Raw genomic sequence first — 13,273 nt, 5'->3', positions numbered from 1 at the left:
TTTTTTTTTTTTTTTTTTTAATTTTTTTAATATTTATTTTTCAGTTTTCGGTGGATACCTTTATTTTATTTTATGTGGTGCTGAGGATCGAACCCAGTGCCCTGCGCATGCCAGGAGAGCACTTTAGTGCTTGAGCCACATCCCCAGCCCCCCAAGTTCTTTATAGCTACTTGTATTAAAGGCATTTTAAACTATGAGCTTTTTTTGAAAAATGCATCAATGCTAATTAAACATAAAGAATTAAGTTAAAGGTATTGCCTGAGTAAAAAAAGAGTTTTGAGTCCCACATAATTCTATTAAAGACCCATTGTTTATTCCTGTTTGCTTTTTCAAATTCATTAAATTGAATTTAGGGAGAAAGAAAATGCTGTTTTAATTCGCTTTGTATACCTGGTCAAGTTTTCTTTAAATTTTACCATGCTCACATTTAAATAATGTTAAACATAACATAGAATGGGCTTTGGAAAAAGAGACATCTGTAGCACCATAAAACTTACCTGACACAGTTTTCTCCTGTGACCCAAACCATGTTGTACCCTTTGAAGTAAAGAAAATATATTAGAGCATTTTCTGACTGTGTAAAGAGAGAATTATATTTGAGTAGTCTATGCCTCAGTTTTTAAGAAGTGCTTAGGGGCTAGGGATGTGTTCAGTGGGGCATGCTTATCATGATGAAGGTAACCTTGGGTTTCATCTACAGTATCACAAAACAAACAAGCAAACAAATAAACAACAGCAACAACAACAAAAGGATAAACAGCCAGCAGGGTGACACAAGCTCAGGAGCCTGGGGCAGGAGGATTGAGAGTTCAAAGCCAGCCTCAGTAAAAGTATGGTGAGACCCTGTTTCTAAATAAAATACTAAATAGAGCTGGGGATGTGGATCAGTGGCTGAGTGGCTCCTGAATTCAATCCCTGGTAGGCCCCCCCCCACCAAAAAATACAACTTTGGCCTATGGAATATATTCCTTCCATTTATTTCTCTTTGCCTTTTCTCTCCCCACCACTCACCCCTGCTTTTTTTTTTTTTTTCAGAATTAGGATTAGACTTTAGATTTTTTTTAACAAGCTCCTTTTAAATTTTTATTATTTTTTTCTTTTTCCATATTTTTTATTGGTGCATTATAGTTGTACATAATGATGCCAAGCCCTTTTCTTACGTTGGTAATTATTTTTTAAAAATTCTCCTTAAAGATTTATTTTCAAGTCAGATTTTCAACTTGAAAATAGCCATTTCTAGAGACATCAATGTGCAATATCTGAACTTTCCTTTTAATTTATTTTTGTCGTTGTCATCTCTTATGCATTTCCTGGGCTGATTAAAGCACATGAGAAGCCCTTGTGACTGTCAGTTGATATAATAAGATGAGCTAATGTAAATTCGTTCTATTATTTTGCATGTATTTGCTGAGAGTCATTCAAGTCTAGATTTAAAAGATTACATTTTGAAGATAAGAAATTAAATGATTCTTTCTAACTATATTAATATATTTAAGCTTTTAAAAGATTTGGGTTTCCGGGGCTGGGGATGTGGCTCAAGCGGTAGCGTGCTCACCTGGCATGGGTGCGCCCCGGGTTCAATTCTCAGCACCACATACAAACAAAGATGTTGTGTCTGCCGAAAACTAAAATGTAAATAAAATATTTAAAAAAAAAAAAAGATTTGGGTTTCCTTTCAACCCTAATTAACTATGTAAAACGACTACATTTGTTTCCTACTTGCCTTTGAGAGAGAATGGAATTGACTGATAATATGCATGAAAATGGGGTTTGTGGATGAATGGGGGCTACTCTCATAAACAAATGGGAATGGAGATTGTGGATCAGATCTTTTACTGGATCAAAAAAAATATATCACTGTTCTGATTAAGTAATAATTCAGTTTGAGCCTTTAAGCATGATTTGAAGAGTCTGCTTCTTAGAATCCAGAAGACTCAGTGCCTAATCCATTTAAGTAAATTGATAGTTAAGAAAAATCATTATGTAGAAAAAAGCTTTTTCAAACTGATTATATATATTTTACTTAAAGTCTTTTACCTTTCTAAATGTAAGTTTAACTAACAATCTGTGTTCTTTTGTTCTTGGATTTGCCCAAGAAGAATTGAAGTCTTTATCAGTAGTCTATTTTTGTATCATGATAATTTATCCATTGGAAGCAAGTTTGACAATGTGAGGATGAAGCAGTAGCTTCTAATGAGAATTCCCAGAATAGAATCAGCATATTAATAAACCCCCATCATCCACCTGAAATCCATTAACTGTTTAATGTCTGTCAATTATTCATAGAGTACGACTGTATTGACACCTCCTTTCTTAGTCTTTTGGTTTAATTAACTGCTAGTTATCAACTCATTAGGTGGCCAAATCCAAGTGATAATGAGTTTAGTCAAATAATAAGCAATGTTTATTTACTGCAGATTCTTTCAAAAATTCCTTTTGTATGGGTTTTAAAGAATCCCTAATTGAGAATATCGGTCAACAATAAAATTAGTAGCAGCCACTACTACTTCATTAATTTTAACTAATAGATATCCACCAACTTATGATTCCTATACAAATATGATACTCCCATGTACAATTTGGCTGATATAGATACTGCAGAATTTTGCCTTATTAGTTGTCAGTTAACCAAAAAGGAAAAAGTAAGTCCTTTTCACGAAATGCCAATAGGGTTGGGTGGAGAGGAGTTGAGTTTTGTTTTCTTGAACACATCAGAGATAAAGATGAATAATAGACATGTTCACCAACTACTAACCAGTTTCCATCCAGATAAATACCTGTCAATACCTGTTATGTTCTAGTGCAGCTAAATAATACATGCTATATTTTTGTGTAGCTGATATAAATTTGAAAATTTATGTAATTCATTCATTCAACATCCAAATATTATTATTTTTTTTAAAGAGAGAGAGAATTTTAATATTTATTTTTTAGTTTTTGGCAGACACAACATCTTTGTTTGTATGTGGTGCTGAGGATCGAACCCTGGCCGCACACATGCCAGGCGAGTGCGCTACCACTTGAGCCACATCCCCAGCCCCCAAATATTATTATCCAAATGTTTATTCATTCAAACATTTATGCAATATGGCATTAGATGAGGTTGGTGATGTGGGCAGTGAACAAGTCCTGTAAGGTTTTGTAGATCATATGGGGTCTGGCCTTTATTATAAGCAAAATTGGGAAATAGTGGAAGTGTTTTAAATAGGAAAGTAAACAAATAAAGCATTTGATTTGCTGTCTCAAAATATCACCATGGGCTGGGGATATAGCTCAGTGGTGAGCACTTGCCTGGCTCATGCAAAGTCCTAGATTCAACCTCTTATCACTGAAAAAAAAAATTACTGTGCTTTGTAGAGAATAAATTGAAGTAAGGCAAGAGTTAAGAAAGGGTGTGAATCAGGTCAGGACAGTGTCAATGGAGAAGAATAGGCAGAATCAGGTTGTATAGGTTTATAAAACACTAGTTGAGTGAAGAGAATTTGAATTTCATCTAATACTTTTTTTTTCTTAGATGAAAGGTGATCTTTCAAAGATTGTTAAATGAGAAGACGTACACCTATATATTCTCTTTTTTATTTTTCACCTGAAGTTTTGGAAAAGATCTACAACTTGATGCCATGTCATCCATTCTCTAATGACTGAACAGAACTTACGTTAGTTATGTAAGACAGACATCAGAACTAGAGACTCATTAAATATTAAACAATGGTGTCCTGGCATAACTTTTGAAAGTTCCAAGTGAGTAATTTTCAATGGCTAGAACAAGAAAAAGTTTTCCCTGGTATAATCACTTTCCCAAGATATTCGCTGGTAAGAATGCAATTTCTATATTCCTAAATGGAGATGATCCACTATTTGGAGGATGAGGGAGGCGGTTGTACGTGGTGGGAAATCTGGAAGAAATGAGTTCAAAATTGCCAAACAAGCAGTCTGTACTTGAGAGACAGCACCAAGTGACTGGTGATTCTAGTACAAGAATTCTGAAGTCAATTTGCTTAAAGAGAGTTTTGGAGGGCTCAGGAGGTGATTGAGTGAGGTTGGTTTGGCTAGGGAGGGATGCCACAGCTTGTTTTTATGTCATTCCCACAAAACATTTAGCATATTGTCAGTTCGAAGAAGGGTTTGCCTGACTTCTGTGGACATGTTTTCCATTTATTTGTGGAAATAATGATGAAAAATTAAATAGGTTGGACCTTGAGTATTACAAGATGGTGGAAAGAACATAGACTTGGAAGTCAGACACAGCTTCAAATCCTGCTTCTTTTTCCTATCAAATGAGTGATTCTAGAGATACTGCTGAGTTCAAGTCTCTTTGCTCTAGTTTTGAGGGGGGGGGGGTTGCGGGAGGGAGGGAGACAGGGAGAGAAAGGGGGAAAAAAGAAAGTATTGGTACTCACCCCCAGCTTGTTAGGATTAAGGAGAATAGTCTGTAGGTACTGCATGGGTGTTTTAAGTTTCAAGAGAGTAATTTTGAATTACAGAGCAAGGAAAACCTTCTCCATGTTGAAAGAGTTAGAATAACTGTTGATAAGAACATAGTGAGCAACTCATTTGTTCTGGTTGTCCCCAGAGTAGGGATGGATGGCACGAAGCTTGGAAGTTAGCTTTTGTGTTTGTTACTGAATAATCAGATGAGAAAAGTATAAAATGGGCAAATTGTAAAGTCCAGGCAAGTGTAAAAGGAATTAGAAAAGGAAAGATGAGCATGGGCTTTTAGTAAACTGGAAACTATTAGTCTCAGAAGGCTGATAAGAATGTGGATAAGCCTGTGCAAGCAGGGGTGTGACAGGAAACTGGAAATATCCATTACCTTTCTCTCAGGGGCTGGAATTCTCTTCCGGAGCCAGGATCTGGATAGAAGAGCTAACCCAAACAGACGATCTTTCTGTTTTCCTTTTCCTGGTTTGATTTCTGTGGGACTCTGACTCTCAGCCAAGGTAACTCAAAAGGTCTCTCTGCTTTTAGTAGCAGGTTCTACTGCCAATTTTTGTCTCACATCTTCAAAATCTGGGTAGAATTTTACACTGCCAAATGCACCGGACAAAGAACAGAACGACTTTGATTTCTTAGAAGCAACAGTATGTATAGAGCTTCTATTGGATGCACTGAAGCTTGTGGTGTGCTTTGTAAGAGGCAAAGAACTGGGAGTCAGTGCTTAATCTCAAGGTAAAAGAGATTTTAGAATCTGATTTAGGAGACCATGGATATGGGAAATGAGACTGCGCTGAGATTCAAATGGTAAAATCTGCCTTTAATGGATTAGCAAAGAAAAGGGTCCTTCCCTGTGAACTAAGTATGTGACAGTGCTTCATGGGATAGTTGTTAGAAGTAAATGAACGAATACACATAAAAGCACTTACAATGCTCCCCAGGACAGTGTGTGTTAATGAACATGAGCTGTTATTGACTTGAAGCAGTGTTTCCTAATTTGCCTAGTGATAAAAATCACCTGGGAGGGCTTATTAAATTTAAAGATTCTTAGGCCCCTCCTTGAAGTTTATATTTTGATTGGCTGAGGAGGTTGGGGAAAACAGACTGTGCATGTTTAACAAGTGTTCTAGAACTCTTTAGATTTTTCTAGTTTTAAAAACATCAGCTGAAAGTAATAGTTCTCAAGTTTTAGGAACTTAGAGTCCCCTGGGTGCCTTAGGAATATAGGGTAGTAGGGGAAAATCTGCATATTGACAAGGGTTCCAGGGAATGTTGATGCTGATGCAAACGGACTTGATCACACTTTTTAAAAAATACAGGCTTTTGGGGCTGGGGATATAGCTCAGTTGGTAGAGTGCTTGCCTTGCGTGCACAAGGCCCTGGGTCCAATCCCCAGCACCAAAACAAACAAACAAACAAACAACAACAACAAAAAAACCCAGGCCTCTTAAAGAGATTTACTAAGGTCTTGTAAACTATTCCCAAACTGGTTCTTGGTCCATAAAATATTAACATTATGGGAGGAAAGGAAGGCAGGCAAGTGTCTTTTAAGTTCAGATTCCCAGATTTGTCCTGCTGAGACTTTTAATCAGTAGATTTGGGATTGGCCCTGAGCATTGGCATGTTTTAAGTTTCCCAGACAATTCTATCCTATACCCTGGACTGGGAACCATTAGACTCCACCCCAGTGCAAGGAAGCTTGGTTGGTATTAACATACCTTAGGAAAGACTCTGTCAGTTCAGAACGGGATTGGTCCCTGGAGAAAAAGAGAGGCCCAAAGCAAGCCCAGAGCCCCAGAGTTCCTGGTGGCCACCCTGATTTCCTGGTTTTCAGACCTGGCCCCTCCTGGGCCAGCACCAGCCAGCCCAATGCCAGGGGCTCCTGTCTGACACTGTAGCTCAGTAAACCTTCATCCCTGTCCCTTCCCTTCCTGCATCCTTACTGCTTCCCCGTCCCCAGCTGTGTCCTGTGTGCCTCTGACCTTTCCTGGGCCCTTCACAGCTCCTGTTCTGTGATCAACACATTCCTCCAGGCCCCAAACTACCCTGTACTGTCTCTCTTTCCTTGGTTCAATTGAGGCTTTCTCCGAAGAGGCTATTTATTCCATCTTTCCCCAGATACCTCAAAGTCAGGACAAGGAGGACAGTGTTTTTTGTGGCTATGCACAAAGCCTTTTCAAGGCCATGTGTCCACAGAGGGAAAGGGGAAAAAAAATCCATCTTTCTCCTGATGCTTACGTACTGTTATGGTTTGAATCCTAAGTGTCCCTGAAGACCACGTGTTGAAGACTTGGTCCCTGGTTGATGGCACTGTTGGGAAGCAATGGAACATTTAAGAGATGGGGGCTATTTGGAAGAGAATTGGGTCATCAGGGGCCTTTCCCTGAAGGGGATGCTGGGACACTAGGACCCTGTCCCCTCCCTCTCCCTCAACTTCCTGTGCTATGAGCAGCTTTGAACCACCATGGCACATCCTCCTCTGTCCAAGATGTTCAGCCTCATATAGGTCTAGAGTGACAGGACCAAGTGACCATGGATTAACACCTGTGAAACCATGAGCCAAAATAAATATTTCTTCCATTCAAGTTGATTTTCCCTGGCATTTTGTCACCATGATGGAAAGGTGACTAACATACTTATTACCTCAACTCCTGATTGTTTTTGGAGATTACAGGGATCACATGACATCCACTTGCGGAGCCTCTTGGCTCCTTGGTAGGGTGAACAATATTGCATGTGTAGGAGCACATTTAGTGAACCTAATATATCCAAAGGGAAAATAAAGATGACCAGAGACAGAGGTGATTGTTACTTGGGGTTGGATGAGCTTTATGAAAGGGAATTGTGCCTGAAACAGTTGTTAGGGGTTACTTACTTATAGTAAGAAGCAAGCAAGTATCAGTACCTTGAATTTAGCTTCTGAATTGCCATGAAGTCTACATATTATGTTGTGAAAGAAGTTACATTTTTACATATAGAGTATAAGCAGAGTGGTCAGTAGGAACGGTAAGCCTAGGTTACAGGCAATAATAAAGTGCATTGATAGAATGATAATAATAATTTTAAAACAGCCAAAAATCTGTGTGCTGCTTTTAAAATTCATAATGTGCTGGCTCTTCTAAACAATATTAATGATGAAATATATTTCCCCTAAGAAACCCAATTGTTAACAATAGCTGTGGTTGCTGTTCAAATGGGCATATTTAATTACTCATCTTTTTGTTGTTGTTTTCTTTGTGGTATTGTGGATTGAACCACAGGATGCTCTGCCAATTAGCTACACCCCCAGATATTTTTTTATTTTTTATTCTCAGATAGGGTCTCTCTAAATTGCTCAGGTTGGCCTTGAACTTGAACTTGTGACCTTTCTGTCTCAGCCACCTGAGTCACTGGGATTGCAGGTGTGCACCACTGCAGCTGACAAATGATTATCTTTTAATCAATATCATATCCTGACTGAAGAACTTCCAGTTATGCAGTGGACAGACCTATGTGTGCTCATTAACAGGTTAGATTTGTGGAGATCCAGCATTTTTGGAGCTTTGGAGGCTCTTTAGAGGTTACCACATATTTCTGCATTAAACAGTAGACTTGAAACAAATAATGATAGTGTGGGGATTGTGAAGACAAGATGATCAGATCTGTCATTCTCTGTGACCACTGGGAGTTTGTGTTTAAAATCTAACAGTGTGATGAAAAGAAGGTGAGTTGCAAGTCATCATATATTTTTTTTTTTGGTAAGTGCAAATTTTTTAGTTCATAGGTGAAGTGTTTTATCAAATTTGAATAATACTTTTGAAATTAAGATTAATTTTTTATTGTAATAATTATTTTTAAACAAAAAGAACAAATAAAATGACTATTACTAATTATTGCATGATTATTATCATTATTATTTTTTGGCATATAGAGAGAGGATGGGGTGTTAAAAATGATTCAATATGATTGTGGCTAGATAGTGGGTAGCAAGGACACCATTGGTTCCTCAGAATCTCACTGTTGGTTTCAACTAAGATCATGAAGATCAGTATAGAGAGAAAATAGACTTTGTAACTGCTATAGTGTGGATCTGGAATGTTCCCTAAAGACTCATGTGTCAAAAGCTTGGTCCTCAGGTTGGTGTTTTGGGAGGTGCTGGAATCTCTAAGATATGAGACCTCCTGGGAGTTTTGGGACCTTTAAGGGACTGTGGGATCTATCCCCTTCCCATCTTTCCTTTTGCTTCCTGGCTGCCATGAGGTGAACAGGCAGGCGCCCTCTGCCATGTGCTCCTGCCATCATGTATTGTGCTTCCACAGGCCCAAAGCAACACATTCAAGTGACTGAGGACTGAAAGCTCTAAAACTGTGGGTCAAATGAACCTTTTGTCCTTATAAATTGATTACCTTAGGTATTTGTTACAGTAATGGAGAGCTGACTAGCACAGTATCCATCTTTTCATTTCTCTTTTATACCATATATTTCAGGAGAAAACAAGAAATTGATTAAGATCTGTGAGTATGCTTTGATTTATCCACCTATGAGTGTGTTCCATAGGACAGAGGAGTTTGTATTTTGACTATTTGGAATTTCCAAATTTCTTTATGTCTGTTTGGTAATTTGGGGAGGACTTGTCTTTTAAATATGAAGAAAAAAACATTGATGGACATTTAAAAATTTTTGATTATCGTCTTGTGATTATCATTGTGAGGCAAAAATAATTTTAAAGTAAGGAAAAAAAGATAACAATTTAAGAAGTAGCGTAAGATACAGTCACAAAGTTTGATTTAAATTGTGATGTGTTTGGGGGACATAGTTCTAATAGCAGCTATGGGAAGCCATTCTCACACGTGATTGGGCACCTCCCTGATTTGGTGTGAGACATTCTGGCTAAACTGTGTCGGAACAAATCCCCACCCTTTCTAGGTGCGAGAGCCCATCCGTGTGGGGGTGTGACTGACCATTGACCCTGAGACCAATCACTGACCCTGACCTTGGAATGCTGTCCCCCTCGACCTTCATTGGATGGAATTTTCCCCTGAATTTCTTGTTCCCCAATAAAAGGCCACTCTCTGGCATGCCCTGCCTCTCTCTCTCCTGATAGTCTGTGCTGCCCCACTGGGTGGCTCGAGGCCGGAGCCAGAGGGAGAGCCATCTCAGACCTGGTCAAAGAAAAAGGTAAATTGAGTTTTGTGTGTTTATTTTGATCTCACTAGTTAACTTCTATGCTTCGAACCTCTAGTATGAAGCTAGCGTGCTGGTCGCGTGGTTGAAGCAGCATTAGTAAAAGGTGGCAGGTAATGAAAGTTACTCTTGGAGATTTCTTCAATAAGTTAACTGTGAATTTCAAGACTTTTAAGTGACCAGAAATCTTGATTCAGATCTGTCAAATTCTCACTCTTTAGATGTTTCTTGACCTTTTGAGAACATAATGACGAGATTTCCCTCACTATTTAAGTAGTTTCTGTTTCTTTTCTCTCTCTGCTCCTCTTCTCTTCCTCATCTTTTCTTTTTGCCCACTTCTTCTGCTTTTACTTCATGTCAAAGGCTCATGCTTACATTTCCTCAAGTTACATTCTCAAAATGAATTTGTGTATGATGCAACTCCATGGTATTTAGGAAGTCATGGTATTTTGGCTTCTGTCTTCATTTCACTTGCATTAAAATAGATGAAAACAATCCAAGAAACACAGAATGTAGGATTAAGATAAATGCATGTTACAGGGTTGGCAGTTGGTCATGAGCATGTTTTTGCCAAGTAATTGGACCTTAAAAGGTAATTGCTTTAGGACCTTGACAAATCTGGGATGAACTGCTCTTAAAAAGCATACTTTTGATTCTCTAGGGTTAGCAAAGAATGAAGCTTTCAGGACACTGAAACTCAATTATTAGTTCAAGGATTTCTTTTACTGTCTCCTTTGTTTTCTACTTGAAACCATGTTAAGCAATATCTAGATATTACTCTAATTTGTCTCTGGGTATCTAAAAATGAGAGAGTTCTTTATAAAATCGCTTAAAAAAAAACCAGCCTCCTATTTACCTGGGCAGATGTATATATGAAATAATTGTCTACAACATACAGCTGTGCTCTGGGGTCTTGGGTGGGTGTCGACTTCAAAGGGTGGTGATGTTCTGTCCCTCAGCACCCTGCCAAGAATAGAAGAAATCAGTGAGAAGACATTTAGGGTTTTATTTTTTCTCCATTGAAGGCATGTTTTCACTGGGTATATTTTCTTTAACTGTTCCATCTGGCAAGGGTACACACATTTGGAGTTAAAAGAAAATTCTTAAAGGCCTTTTGCAAACATAACATGCTATTCCTTTGTTCTTCTGGGAAAGAAGTTGCAAAGCCTTGTGGGAAGTTGCTCAGTAGTTATCATGGCTGTTAATTCAATTCCCCCCCCCATAAGAAAGAAGGGGGGAAAAGAACTATCTAGTGAATATCAGGGTCCTTATGTTTATTCAGGGGAATTGGACCAAAGGTAGAACAGGAGTGTTTCATTTTAATATAATAATTATATGGGCTGGGGATGTGGCTCAAGCGGTAGCGCACTCGCCTGGCATGCGTGCAGCCCGGGTTCGATCCTCAGCACCACATACAAGCAAAGATGTTGTGTCTACCGAAAACTGGAAAATAAATATTTAAAAAAAATAATTATAATTATAATATTATATATTATTATACGTTATTATAAATTGGCTTTGCATAGTAGTGATTTTTTTTAAACTAAAAAAATTCTGTTTCTGACTTACTGCATTAACTGCACATATTAATGAAGTTCTATGTGATATTTCAACATCTGTATCCAGCATGCAGGAATTAAGTTCCTTTTATCCACTCCCCTCCACCTCTAGTAATCACTCTTATACATTCAGGTTGGACATTTTTTAGAGAATGTGTGTTACTTATATTTCTATGCCTGGCTTATTTCACTTAACATAATGACCTTTATTTCCATCTATTTTACTGCAAATGATAGGATGTCATTCTTTTTATGTTTGAATTATATATTCTGGTGTGTGTGTGTGTGTGTGTGTGTGTGTATGTATGTATTTATGCATATATGTAAATATGTGTATGTCACATTTTCTTTATTGGTTTATGTTGGTAGGCACCTAGGTTGAATCCATAGCTTAGCTATTATGAGTACTGTTCCAATAAACATAGGCATGCATGTATCTCTTTGGCATACTGATTTTGTTTCTTTTGGATATATGCCAGAAATGAGATAGGTGGATCCTATGGAAGATCTATTTTTAGTTTTGAGGAAATAAAAAAAACTATTATCCATAATGGCTGTACTAATTTATATTCCCACCAATGGTGTCTAAGAGCTCCCTTTTCTCTACATCCTTGCCCATATTTGTTATTTATTTATTTATAGTAGCCATTCTAACTGCAGTGAGATGATAGCTCACTGTTGTTAATTTGATTAATGATATTGAGTGTTTCTTCATATATTTGTTGGCCATTTGTATTTCTTCTTTTGAGAAGTGTCCATTTCTAAATTAGATTGTTTGTTTTATATTGTTACTTTTTCTGTGTTCTTTATATATTCTTGATACTAATCCTTTGTCAGAAGATTAGTGATTTAAGTTGGAGTCCCTAATCTCCCTTAGGGGAGAATTTAGCTAGACTGCAGGATGCTGGCTATTTTTCTTAAAAAAAAAAAAAAGGCACGATTTTTTTTTTTAGTTAGTTTTCCAGTTTGTTAGTTTCCCAGAGATGTCTCTGAGTTGCTAAAATAATCTTCTTTTGTATCATTCTAGAAACTAAGGCTTTTTCTCAAATGATGTTAAATTAATTCTTATATAAAACTGGTATGCCATTATCCAGTACTATTTTTCTGAATATTTGGTAAAACTAATAAATACCATGAAAACAAGAGTAATACTAGACAATAACTGAAGTTTGCTTTGTTTTTTCTTGTTTTTAATTTGAGTAGAACTTTATTGATCTCAAGAAATTTGTACTTAAACATATTGGAATTCCCCTAATTGAAAGAGAAAGATATCTGCTTTAAGTAAAAGAGATCTGGCTTAAGCAAAAGCTGGCGAAGGCTTTTGCTTTGTCAAATTAAATAGAAATTACTTATATTCATGATATGAAAGAGATACTTTTAAAAGGTTGGATTTTTTTTATGAATCTCCATAATGCTAAATGATCTTTTATTGCCTCCTTCCCTTTTTATTATAACTAACAGCTCCATTTGGAACAAAGCCTACTGGAAAACATTCAGAATAAATTTATATATATAAAGATTGGACTTTTACATGTAAGAAATTTTATTTCTGGGAAGGGTGATTGGGGTTGTATTTTATTGTCTTTAACTGAGATTTTTCATAGTGCTTAGCTAAATAAAGATCAGATTAGGGCTGGGGCTGTAGTTCAGTGGTAGAGCACTTGCCTAGCATGTGTGAGGCACTGGATTTGATCCTCAGTACCATGTCAAAATAAACAAATAAAATACTGGTATAAAAAATACAATAAATATTTAAAAAATCACATTATTGTTCATGTAAGAGAAACCCTGGTTTGACAGGGTTAATCCTGTTGAGAAATTGTAACATCATTATGTAAAAATTTGACCAAAAAATGGTCCTTAGAAAAATTCTGAAATCCAGCTGGATATTGTGGCACACACCTGTAATCCCAGTGGTTCAGGAGGCTGAGGTAGGAGGATCCTGAGTTCAAAGCCAGCCTCAGCAAAAGTGAGGAGCTAAGCAACTCAGTGAGATCCTGTCTCTAAATAAAAGTACAAAATAGGGCTGGGGATGTAGCTCAGTGATTGAGTGCCCCTGAGTTCAATCCCCTGCTACCCACCTCCCCCCCCCCCCAAAAAAAAAAAAAAAAAAAAAA

Source organism: Marmota marmota, unplaced genomic scaffold (assembly GCF_001458135.2).
Source record: "Marmota marmota marmota unplaced genomic scaffold, marMar, whole genome shotgun sequence".
Taxonomy (NCBI): Eukaryota; Metazoa; Chordata; class Mammalia; order Rodentia; family Sciuridae; genus Marmota; species Marmota marmota.
The sequence above is the reverse complement of the archived record's forward strand: the minus strand, read 5'-3'. Positions refer to the sequence as shown.